Source organism: Gossypium hirsutum, chromosome D12 (genome assembly GCF_007990345.1).
Source record: "Gossypium hirsutum isolate 1008001.06 chromosome D12, Gossypium_hirsutum_v2.1, whole genome shotgun sequence".
Taxonomy (NCBI): domain Eukaryota; kingdom Viridiplantae; phylum Streptophyta; class Magnoliopsida; order Malvales; family Malvaceae; genus Gossypium; species Gossypium hirsutum.
In genome coordinates, this window is record NC_053448.1 from 29,968,069 (window position 1) to 29,981,773 (window position 13,705).

Consider the following 13,705-nt stretch of genomic DNA (forward strand, 5'->3'; position numbering starts at 1 on the left):
CAAGTTCGGATGATGGTAATTCTAGTTCAATCCGGTTTGAAAAAGGTTGTTACCGGGAAAAAGCCTGAGAATCTAAATAAAATAGAATGGGAAGAGCTTGATGAAAAGGCCTTGTCTGCAATCCAGTTGTGCCTCGCGAATTCGATATTGCAGGAGGTATTGATAGAGAAGACCTCATCCGCCTTGTGGAAAAGGTTAGAAACTCTTTATGCGACTAAGTCTTTGGCTAACCGTTTAGTGTTGAAACAACATCTATTTACGTTTCGCATGAACGAATGTGAGCTTCTTAGAGATCACATCAGTCAATTCATTACTCTTTTAAATGATTTAAAGAATGTTGAGGTCCATATTGATGATGAAGATCAAGCTATGCTATTATTGTGCTCTTTACCCCTTTTATACAAGTCTTTCAAGGAGACCATGATTTATGGCAGAGACAAAATCTCGTTTGAAGATGTGAAGGGTCATTTGTTGAGTAGAGACAAACTCGACAATGAGCTTCATTTTGATAGCAAGGCAGATAGGCAAGCTTCTGTTTTGATAGCATCAAAGAAACGAGACAAAAGGTGTCGCTATTGTAAAAAGTTAGGTCACGTCGAAGCAGATTGTTATAAACTGCGAAATAAAAGAGCTGTTGAGAGTAACGAGGAAGATGTAGCTGGTGCTAATTTGATCGATGAAAGTGGTGATGATTTCTTGTTAGTGTCAACGAGCGATAACTCCAAGCTCACGTCCGAGTGGATCCTAGATTCGGGATGTTCTTTCCACATGTGTCCCAATAGAGAATAGTTCTCCACATACAGTTCGGTTGAAGGTGGAGTTGTGTGCATGGGAAACGATTCATCTAGTAAGGTAATTGGTATTGGTACTGTTAAAATTAGGATACACGATGGGACGATTAGGACACTCTCAGATGTCAGGTATGTACCTGATTTACGAAAGAATCTCATCTCCTTGAGTATTTTAGACTTGAAAGGATACAGAATCAACATCGAGTCAAGCAACATTAAAGTATCTCGTGGAGCTCTCGTTTTGTTAAAAGGTAAAGGAATTGGCAGTCTTTATATTTTGGAAGGTTATACAGTGACCGGTGAAATCAGACGTCCCTCGTCCGTTACAGAGTCAAAGTCAACTCGTTTGGAGCAGAGATAACTTGGTCATAGGAGGGAAAAATGTATGACCGTTTCGTTGAAGAGAGGTTCTCTTTTGGATGCAGGTTTTGAAAAGTTAGGGCACTGTGTTCGTGAAAATCAGACTCGAGTTTTTTTTTTATTTGACAGTGTACAAGTCGAAGGCTAGAAGTCTTCCAGTTTCTAAGCACAGATTCGACTTAGTTAATTCCCTGCATAGTTCAAGATAGGCTCGTGGTGGGCTTTGGCAAAGATGGCGTTGTGGAAATATGAGTCAAGGTGGAGATTTGTTAAGTATGACTCCTATTTTCAGTCAAATTTGAAAAATAATCTTTTAGTTAAACTCTGTTTATTTATTTCAGTCAAACACTGATTAGTTTAGATTATTTTATTATTATTTGACATATGAATTTAGCCTATAAATAGGCTCTTTTACAACCTTAGAAAATACACCCATTAGAGATGAGAACTCATAACACATTTAGATAATTTTGCGTTTACGTTTTGAGGGTTCTTTGTTTTCGGGTTTTTGGGGTTTAGTTTTATCTCCATCTTTTGTACTCTTTGTTCTTTTGCCATTATAGTAAAATTATCTTTGCTCGTGGTTTTTTATCCTCTTTGGAGGGGTTTTTCCACGTTAAATTTGTGTGTTCAATTTCTCAATTTATTCTGCTATTTTTGTTACTTGTTGCTTAATCGGGACGATCCCTAACAAACCAGAACACATTTGACTTTTGGATCTGATTCCCATTCTAACAAATATGTAAACAAGCAAATTCAAGCAACGGAGTAATGAACTTCACTATTGTTAAAATTTAACCTCAAACCCAAAACAAACAAAAAAATCCAGAATAAAAAATTAAACTTACCAAAACAATGAAGCCCTAAATCAAGAGAAGAATCCAAAGGGAAATCACTAATGCACTGATAGAGCAATTAGCGAATAGAAAAAAAAATTGTAGTCTTTGCAGATACAATCCCAACAAATCCCAACCTAAAATTGAAATCCCTTACCATCTACAAAAAACAAAAAAGAAAATCATGATGAATCAATACTGGCCATGATCATCTATAGAAAATCAAGGAAGAGAAAAAGAAAGAAGAAATTACAGGGTACTGGCAAAATAAATATCAACTTCAAGAGCCTTGAGAGAATCCTTGAAAGATTTTCTCATCTCCTCTATCTATGTGTTCTTTTTCTTGCTTAAAAACTCTGTAACTGATTTAGAGCTCAATCAAAAACTCTATTGTGAGATGAGAATAATCGAACGGGAACAAGGAGACAGGGTTGGGGGTGTGGTGGCTTGAGGTGTTTGTTGAGGGAGAATGGTGAAGGGCAAGAATGGGAAGTTATATTTTTTTTATTTATTCGATGGAGGCTCTGTATTTCTATTCTTTGGTTCTGGTTTTGAGGAATGAAGGATTCAGTGAACCAAACTAATGAATGACTATTTATCACTGAATCAACTAGGAATGGTTTAATTATTCATGTCAACCAAACGTGGTGTTAGGTTCTTCAAGGAATTCTTTTAGGATACGGTAGATCAATCAATTCTATGTTTGTCCTTATCTAAAATTTCTCACTTGGAAGAGGAGACATCACACGTAAACAAATTTTTTATAGACCTCACTACTATAACTAGTGAATACGTCATCTAAAATTTCACCCCTCTTCCGTAATATGGTAGAAATTGCATGGGAACACGAGATACTGGTTAAATCTCAAACCTTACAACTGCAATGCCATTTTTCACGGTCAATCACATACATCAGTCCAACATACTACTTCAAACCTGTCAACCCCATTCTATCTTACATGATAGTAGGAACTATGCTTTTTATTTTGTTCTAATTTTGCAACAACTTTAGGGCAGAATACACCCACCTATTCTTTGGAATTTTTCATGTTTTTCTCTACCCTACCCATTATATAAACCCTCGTAGCCTCTAGCCAACTAGTAAAGGACACTAACCTTGTTAGAATTATTATAGTGTTAAAAGCTTCAGAGAAGTTGTTGTCCACAACATCTAAGTGACATCTAGTGTCAAAATATGCCCTTGACCAGTGTCTTGGGGTTATTCCCAATAGACTTACCTGAGCTTAATGATAAATCTTGTTAATTAGTTCAACATGCCTTTGAAATTTAGTCTCTATTATAACTTTATAGAGCTAGCTTTAATTCATCACCAACATACACTTTCCTCCAAATGTCATAGAAATGCCTTCCATAGGTTCTTTATAAAAATAATACAAAAACATAATTACGAAAATTGTATGAAGTACAGATTAATCATAGAAAAGCCAAAATCTACAGCGAATGTGGGTGCCTCCATACTGTCAGGCAGCACCATCTAAACTTTTCCATTAACTATTAGTTAATCATACCATGAAATAAAAAGTACTTTTTTAAGTGGTGCCACTTGACATATTGGCAGCACCAGTATAAAATTATTCAAAAATATCAATATTTCGTCCTAAATACACTAGAAACAGGATACTAGATAAAAAAATTATTTTTGTTGGTTGAACATCTCCCGTTTTATTAAACAAGCTCTGTTTTTTCTTTGTTGTTTTGTTAAACAATCGAAATTTCTTTTTGGCCAGGGAAGGGGGTATATATAGGGTGTTGTAGCGCTTGGTAATGTGGCAACACCTATTAACAATCAATTTTTAAAATTTTCAAATCGGTGTCCCCTGACACGTTGGCAACACCATCTTACATTAGGGTTTTTTTTTTATCTTTCTCAGTTTTTTTGTCAGGAATTTTTTTAATAAAAAAACCCCACCAATGTCACCTGGCGACACCACTGTAAAAAATATTTTTTTCTATTTCAACTCTTTTTTCTCTATTAGACCTTTTTAGAAAAACAAACATCAATGTCGTCAATGTGTCAAGCGGCACCACTATAAATTTTTTTTTTAGATCCATATAGTTTATATTTCATATTCACAAAATATTGGTATTTTTTGGGTGTCGTTTGACCACTTGGCTGTTTTTTTTACCCCATTAATATTGATGGCAACAATGAGAGAAAATCTAGGGTGATGTTGCCTAACAGTGTGGCGACACCCATGTTTACTGTAGAATATACTCTATTTTTGTAAATTATCTAGGTACAATACAATTTTTGTAATTAATTTTTTTGTATTATTTTAATAACAAAACCCACCTTGCATAAAATATATGCTCAACTTTCAACAAGTATAGCATCTCTTCTAGAAATCCCTAATACATAAAAATGGTCAAGTGGTTATATGGGTTTAAAAATATAAGAAATTAAACAGGTATTTTAACAATACAAAAAATTAATTACGAAAATGATATTGCATCCAAATTATTCATGAAAATGGGGGTGTTTTCTACAATAAACATGTGTGTTGCCACACTGTTAGGTGGCACCACCCTAGTTTTCCTCCTCTTGCTTCCATCAATTTTGGTGAAGTAAAAAAACACAAATTTTTAACTGGTGTCACCAAGTGGTCAGGTGACATCCAAAAAATACCAATATTTTATAAATTTAAAACATAAACTACACTTTCGAAACCATTTTTAAAATGTATTTAAAAAAATGGGGATCGACTTTGAAAATGAAAATGGGAGTCACCACCGATCTTTTATTAAAGTGTGATCGGTTCACCATTAAAAGATTTTGGTCTGCAAAATTTGAGAGAACGAGTTCAGGAACCGATTACGTACAAGGGAGGGTTAACACCCTCATAACGCCCAAAATTGGTACCGAATTGATTGTTTAATATCTTAATATCAAAACCTTGAAAAGATTTTAAAATACGATCCTTGATGAGAAAACTTGAATAAACTAGATTGAATGATAGGCGCACTTGTTTCGAATAAATTGTCGCACTCTGTGAGTTAGGGTGTTACAATTCAAGCTTCGAAATTAAATATGTTATTTTTTAAGAAAATCATGCGTTTAAAGAAGGTTAATTGATTGTTTAAGTCAATCGAGAAATCAGAATCCAGTTAGTTAGGGTTCAACTTCTCGAAATTCTTAAACTGCAAACATTGCCTTTATTTTAAAATCGAGACAACAAAATGTCGTATCCAGTAAGTTAGGATCCAACATTTTGTAATCTTAAGAACTTTATTTTATCAATTGTATGGTTTTAATAAAACGAACACTTGATTATCTAAATTCATCGAGAAAAATTGAAGCCCAGTAAGCTAGGACACGATTCTCTCGTGAACTTACGAACATCAAGCTTTTATAAGAATTTTGACATAAAATGATTATAATGCTTTAATGAAAACCAATCCTTACAAACAATATAATTGAATAGCAATATATACAAAAAAACCATCTAAGCTTAAACTAGAAGCAATCAAGCAAGTAATAGGCAAAAATCATATTATACAAACATCAATATCAATAATCAAGCATCCAATAAATTAGTAACTAATTTTTTTAAAAGATATCTCATGATACAAAAAGAAAAAAAATAGTTAATATGAAGATTTGCGAAAGAAAATTTGATAATAATGTTAAAAAAACAAAAAATGTTTAAATGGATTTTAATGGAAAATTTATAAAAAATAAAAAGAATAAAAAAAGAATAAAATAAAAGTGAATAACGTAAAATTAATATCGACATTTTGGTTTGTATAAATAAAACCTAAGGTAAATAACAGTATATAGTAATAATATATATATAAATTAAAATAAGTAAAATAAAATAGCAAATAAAAAAACAAGACTTTCGTGCATGACAAAAACATTTGTAATTAATAGTATGTTATTATATATATAGATACGCATATTAAAAGCATATTATTTATACATATATAAAAATATAAGATAATACTATGGAAAAATTTTGAAACTAATTGTATATATCTATACATACACGAACAGAGAAAACATGTATAAATTATGCTAAGATAGCGATTAAAACATATATATAAAAATATATTTATAAAATTAAGTAACGAATTCATGAAATAATATTAAATAATAAAAAATTGTAGGAAAAATAGGTTAGTAGGTATATACAAAAAACTAATAATTATAATAACCTTAAATGAAATCAATAATAATAAATTGATTAATTTAATGGGGATGGATCTATTTTGAACCCAAACAAAATTCTAAGGGTTGATTTGAAATAAATATGCAAACGACTGAAGTGGAAACTATTTAACATCAAAAGGGTTATTAAAGCAATTAAGCGCATAAATTCAGGCACTTAAACCCAATCATCGAAACGATGCCGTTTAATCATGGATCTAATTGAAATTGGAACTAAATATGAGGTAACAATTAAAAACGAATAAAAATCGAATTAAAATGAAAGCAAATGCGGAGGGGCTCATTGCGTAATAATCCCATCAGACCCAAAGCGCGCGGATCCTTCCCTCGGGTCAGGTCATCGCACGGGTCACAAGCCTTTAAACGGCGCCGTTCTAATGCACTATAAACGCCCTATTAACTTAATCAGCAACCCCTTTTCTTTATTTTTAAAACAAAAGTTAAAAGAAGAAACCCTAGGGCCTTCTATACATGGCTGCGCCGCTTTGCTCATCGATCCTTCAAACGGATCTCTAAACCCTTGCTCAAGCTCCGATGACGACAGAGAGAACAGGGGATTCGACGACGAGGTATTTTCTCCCCTCTTTTAATTTCTTTCTATTATTTCCCTTATAAATCACGAATCAAATAAGCGTTGAAAAGGAAAAAAGGAAAAATAAAAGAAGACCAAAAAAATGAATCACCTTTCTATATTTCAAACTTTTTGTATTCAGCATGCGCATCAGGAGAAATACAAAAATTCTTTCGGTTCTTATATTCTCATTTTTTCAAAGAACCCGAAAAGAAATCGAATAAAATCAAAATAAAATAAAAAATATCCAATTGGTTTGTTCTCTGCTGCCTTTGTTTGTTTGTGCGCTGGTACGTTCGTACGGGTGCTGACGTGGCGGTACGGAGGTGTGCGTGGCTAGGGGGAGCGGTGCTGGAGGTCACCGTTGCGGCGCTCGTGCCATTTCCGAAAGCCTAGGGTTTTTATTTGTTTCAGTTTTGGGCTAGGGGTATTCGGGTCTGATTTTGGGCTAGTGATTTGGGTTAAAACGGGTTGGGGTTTAGTTAGTTGGGCTAGGTGGTCTAATGTGTTTTGGGTTTGGGTAAATTAATCGGGCCTACTATTGTAATAAACTGGACATTTATTTGGTTTATTTTTTTTTGTTTTAATTTGGTGTTTATTTATCTATGATTTTGGGCTCGAGCTAAAATTGGGTATTACATATACGAATACAAAAATATTTTTTTTATAGTGGGACTGCTTGACATATTGGTGGCATCGGTGTTATTTTTTTTAAGAAAAAGGGCTTGACAGGAAAAAAAGAGCAGAAATAGAAAAAAAAATTATAGTGGTGTCACCTAACACATTGGCAGCACCAATGGCTTTTTTTTTTAAAAAGGCCTAACAGAAAAAAATAAGTTGATGTGAGATGGTGCCATCCAGATGTCAAGTGACACTGATTTGAAAATTTAAAAAAATTACAGTTAATAGGTGTCGCCACACAACCAGGTGGCACCAACACCCTATTCATACCCCCTTCCTCGATAAAAAAATTGGATTGTTTAACAAAACAAAAGAGAAAAAAAAGTTGTTACAATTCAAAATTGAATATTAAAAATATTTTCTTTTCATTTTGACCTTAAAAATAAAGTTTGAATTAATAAGGTTAGTTTGTAATTATTTTTATGTTTTTTTAAATTTATATTACTATTATGTATGGTTATGTGACTATATATTGATAATTAATAGTATGTGATTCAAATTATATTGTTTGATAATTTTTTTTTGTTGCTTTAAAATGGTATGAATTGTTATAATAAAAACTAACGTTTTTTTTTAGTTTTAATTTATTTTATAGATTTAGTATCAAAAATAAATAACTAATTCTTCGTATATGTCCATTATGATAGGGTAATTTTCCAAACAACAATTGGTGAAATGAGGTTTAACAAGAGTGTAAAACATGATGAAATGAAACAAAATATTAGTGAGAAAATTGCTCGACGTCGTGTGAGGAAGATTTACAGACTATTGTACAAATTTTCAATTTTGTCAAATTCGTGCAAATATAAGGAGATGGAACTTGTAGAGGATGATGATGTGGAGACTATGATCGCACTATATTGCTCATTTGGGAACGTTGAACCAATTGAGTTGTTCGCTGAGTTAGCAGATGTTGAGCCCATCCAAAATGTCATTCCATTAAATCAACAATATAGAGTCGAATACCTGTATATAAATGTTCCAAGAGCTTTTGCCGATAGGTGATCTTTTGTACACAGGTTTGACTTTTATTTGAATGTTGGGTGGGTAGAACCATGTGATTATGGAGCGATATCGACATAAGACCGCAATCCACACAATGCTCTGATTGTATATAACAACCCTAATCCGAGTCCCCATTTATAGATACATCCATTGGTGACTGGTATTGATGCATATGGTGAGGAATGACCCAATAATGATGGTGGTACTAATCACCAAAGTGAAGATTTTAGTGACCTCAATCTCGGTGAGGTATTAGATGATATTGACGAGGAAGGCGCAAGCGATGATGATAATGTATACGCCCCTTCGCTCAAGAACTTAACTCGTGGAATTGTTATATGGAATGATCTTTCAACCCACATGTTGAGCATAAATCTCGATGTTGCGCATGCATCTGAGTTTCCTGAATACCTAGATGTAATATATTCTCACAAGTTGGCGTCAGATTCCGAACCAGAAGAGTTGGTTGTAACTCAATAATTTGCAAACAATGAGGATTGTGTATTTTCCATCAAGAAGTATAGCATAAAAGTGTCAGTGGGCTACAAAATCATTGTATCTAAACCGACATTACATATTGGGGAGTGTTGAAGGTCTGTAGAAGGTTGCAACTGATGGGTATGAGTTGCATTGATGCAGAAGTCACAACTATAGAAGACTCAGAAATATGTTGGGCCTCATTCATGCACTGTTACAAAGATGACACAAGACCATCAGAAACTTGATGCAAAAATAATCTGTAATTGCCTCTTGCCACTGGTGAAAGACATGCCCACCATTTTTGTATCGGTCTTGATTGTTGACATGCAAACCCGATTTCAGTACGGAGTGTCATCCATGAAAGCATGGTAGGCTAAACAAATGGTAATGACATAGTTGTACGAAGATTGGGATACGTTGTACAATGAACTAAAAGGGTGGTTAGTTGTAATATAGGAGTACGTGTTAGGGATTGTGGTTGACTTACAGACACTGTCAACTTACGGATCAGGTGACCAACGAAGATTGGGATGCGTTGTACACTCGATCCAAGTGTTAGAACCTTTACCCATTATAAGACGCTTATATAGGTTGATGGAACCTAACTGTATGGGAATTATATGCAAATCCTCCTTATTGTGATTGTACAATATGGTAACTGGAACATACTACTAATAGCTTTTGTCATTCTAGAGGTTGAGAACATAGAATCAAGACAATTTTTCTTGGCAAACTTTCGGAGGCATGTTGTTAGATAAGACAAAATTTTAATTATTTCCAATTGATAGAAAGGGCTAATTGCGACGATTAGCCATTCTGCTGTTCCATGGAGATCTCTGTATTGCATCCACCACATTGCGGTAAACTTTCACAACGACTTCAAGAATGTAGATTGGCGTAAACAATCTGTGAACATGGGTAATTCAATAGTCATATTTTTCTTTATCTTTTGAATATATTTAGAAACTTGAAGTATTGATAACATGTATTATGGAAATCTGTATGCAAGGTACAAGCTGGAACAACACCATTTCAGACAAAGGATGGTGAGGCTTCAGGCTGAAACGAACTGTGATGTACACAACTAGTTCAATAGCATGGAGTCGTACCAATGGACTCAATGTTTTTATGACAAGTCTCGCTATGGTTATATGATCACCAAACCTTGTAGAGTCTGTTAATGTCGTGTTGAAGTGTACACGACATCATGCGGCACTGGGCTGACACATTGTTGTCTAATGTGAGCAATCAATCACGGGCTCAGCCCCCAACCCTTCTTTTCTAGCTTTCGCCTTTTTCTCTTTTTTAGCTTTTTTTTTGCCAAACACCTCTTTTTAAATTAATATCGGTACTGCCAATGTGTCAGGCGATATAAAAAATATTATTTTTTATCATGGATCCTATTTCTAGTTTCTTTAAGAGGAAATACTTGTATTTTGGAAAAAAATTATATCGGTGCCACCAATGTGTCAGGCGACACCACTTAAAAAAATTACTTTTTTCCCACATCATAATTAGCTAATGATTTGTGGTAGAGTTTGGGTGGTGCTGTCTGATTGTGTGGCGACATCCATGTTCATTGTAGATTTCAACCATTTTGTAATTAATTTGTATTTCATACCATTTTTGGAATTATTTTTTCGTATTATTTTTTATAAAAAAACTCAAATTAAACAAATAAAAATAATATTTTTTCTATTTAAGATTATTATGAAATTGCCACCATCAGATACTCCAAATTCAGCTTGCAAATTCTCAATAAACCAAGTTTATGTTGTTGGAAAAAATGGTTTAGAAAACAATGTTTTTAGGCACAACAAAAGTTTGAGATTTTTCTTAAAGCTGAGCCTTGTGATATTTATAACAATAAATCCTAAACCAAAATTATACATATGCTTTGTACAAGGTGGTTTAAAGTTGATCCCGATTTTCTATAAGACGACCTTCTCTGCAATTCTCGAACCCTAAATTGCTTTGAGTGTGAGTCCAAACAACATGAACCAAGTACAAAAAATGAAAAAAATTATTAACTTTCAGTAATTCTTTTTATAACTGAAAAGTATGAGCTTTTTCCCTGAAAATAGAATTTATTTTAAAAAATAATATTTTACAATTTTTTGACAAAACAATGACACTAGTTCAATAATGTAAGTAAGTAGTTTAGTTCCTACTTGTAGATATAAGAGTTTTGTTTGAATAAGGTCTAATTAAATAATAATATTTTAATAAAAATATAAATTCTACTCTAAGTATAATAGATAGGGGCAGCGACAACTCAAAGGGAACTAGGGTTTGCTGACCCTCATATTTCAATCGGGCCTACTTGGACATTTTGTGTATCGGATAATATTGTATGTGTTATCGGGACTTTTATCCAAAGCTCATAATTTATCCAACCCAATAATTATTTTCTATTTTCAAAAATATTAGTTATTTAATATATTAATTTAACTAAATTAATTTTTCAACCCAATTCTAATTTCGTTAAGTCATGACAACTTTACTTCATTACAATTTATGAGAATATATATTTGTCTTACTCAATAAATTCACGACAACTAATTAATTTAATTCTTACTTTGAACTTCAATCATCTAATTACAATTAATTAATAAAAATTCAAAAAAATTAAATTAATTCTTAAGTCATCTTTTGTACTTAGCGAGAAAATATATTCAGTACAAATAATGATACATGTGATATATTTCTCTTAGTTCATCATTTTCATTCATTCCATATTATTAGTTCTATGTACAATTCATTTTTGGTCATCTCAAACTACTAAGAGGACCAGTTAGACATATATAATTCGGGCTCAAATAACTTGTAATTTAGTTTTGGTGCCTATTAATTACAAGATTATTTAATCACAGAGTCATTTCACTAAAGTACCATGATCGAACTCTCTCTTATCATATATCATTACGAAATTTACTTATTAAGTGATTATCCAATGGCCTTGTCATAAGTATGTTACCCTCATAGGATATCTTTAATCTTTTTGGGATAATTCAGTTATCCAAATTTGATCATATTTTATCTCATGGTAACAATTACATCTTCCTTAATAAAAAGTCAATTATTAACAAATAGTAATTAAATCATTTATATTTAAGATAAATAACTCATGATCACATTACTTTTCATTTATCATGTAATGTCAATAAAAGGATATCATTTACCCTTTATTGGGTTATGAATTCCACTGTTTTGGAATGATGCCACATCATGCAGAAGTTGCATACCTAACGTTTTAGCTTTCTGTTTCTTATCTATTTGAACTTCGGCTTTCATTTGCATCAAATTATACAAGTCACACATACATAGTTCATCATCCACTTAAAATTTAAGATATGTCACACTATGAACGTCACATATGTGAATAAATCTATAAACAAATTTAGGATCTATTCTATTTGCTTCTATTCAATGTACTGTTAGTCCAGTTAGTCACATTTATGATTTATCTTCTGGGAGTCACCTAGTCCAATACCCAAGATAAGACATGTCCCTATTTTATCTTGATAGATAACATATTAGTCTTTCAATCAATTTGCTTAATTAGGATAAGTCCAAAGACTTTTTTAGATAATCTATTAATAAAAGTTGGCTTCTCACATTACAACCCGACTATGTAATACCGCTTAATATTAGTTTAAACGTTAGATAATCAGTGAGTCAATATTTATTTTCATTTTACTTTGCGTGCAAAAACCATTGAAGACATTATTCAAAAGGTATTAATTATAATGGTGATTTTTTATTAAATTAATTTATTCAAAAATTACAAATATATAGATGAAATCACTACATTAAAAACATTATATTCCAACACATGTATCCTTAGTTTCAACTTCCATGATAGCCCATGAAAAAGAATATAGTTGGTCATTTCTATATCAACAAACAATGGACAAAATTTCACCCACTTTTAAGAAGCAACAATGTAAACTGATAATTGGCCTACAATTCATGAACGCGGTTCATCACTGAAAAGAAAATATAAAATCTCTTAAATCTTGGAGTATGGGCACTGGTGGCTCATCCAACCATCAATTGAATATTGGTAGTAGTTAAACAAGCAACTAAATCCAAACTTAAACCTACATTGAATTTGTTTGACCGTCCACTCACACAAGTACTTTTCTTTTGATAGACATTTAACTCCTCCTTCTCTAGCCTTTGTATCTCCCTCAACTTCAATATTTGAAACACTCTGAAGAAAGTGTTTCTGTATGTTAGAGTACATAATTTGTAAAAGAGTTTGTTAGGTTGTTAGGATTTTTACTGAGCTGTTACTCAGGTAGTTAGTAGTAGTTATTTCTCAGTAATTGTGTATAAATACACTTGTTAAAATTGTAGCAAAGCTAAGCAATAATAAATCATTTCAATTTATTTTAATCATTCTAATCCATTTCTACTAGTTACATTGTATATACTTACATGGTATCTTTCGCCTAAGTCCTAGAGTCTTTCTCTTGTTATGCATTCATGGCTAATTCTACCGAATCCATCTCTGCAAACATTGGTAATCCATCCACCATTTTATCTCAGTTAGTTCAGTGCTTCCCTCGACATGATACTGTCAAATTAGATGAAGGTAATTTTATTTAGTGGCAACAAGATATAAAATTGATTGTTGAAGGATATGAGCTTACTGGTTTTATCGAAAGAAATTTACCTACTCCACCGCGATTTGTTCCATCTCCAGAAGGTCAACTGGTACCAAATCTAGAGGTTTCGTTGTTTCATCAGCAAGATAATTTGCTCGCGTCGTGGTAACTATCCACGA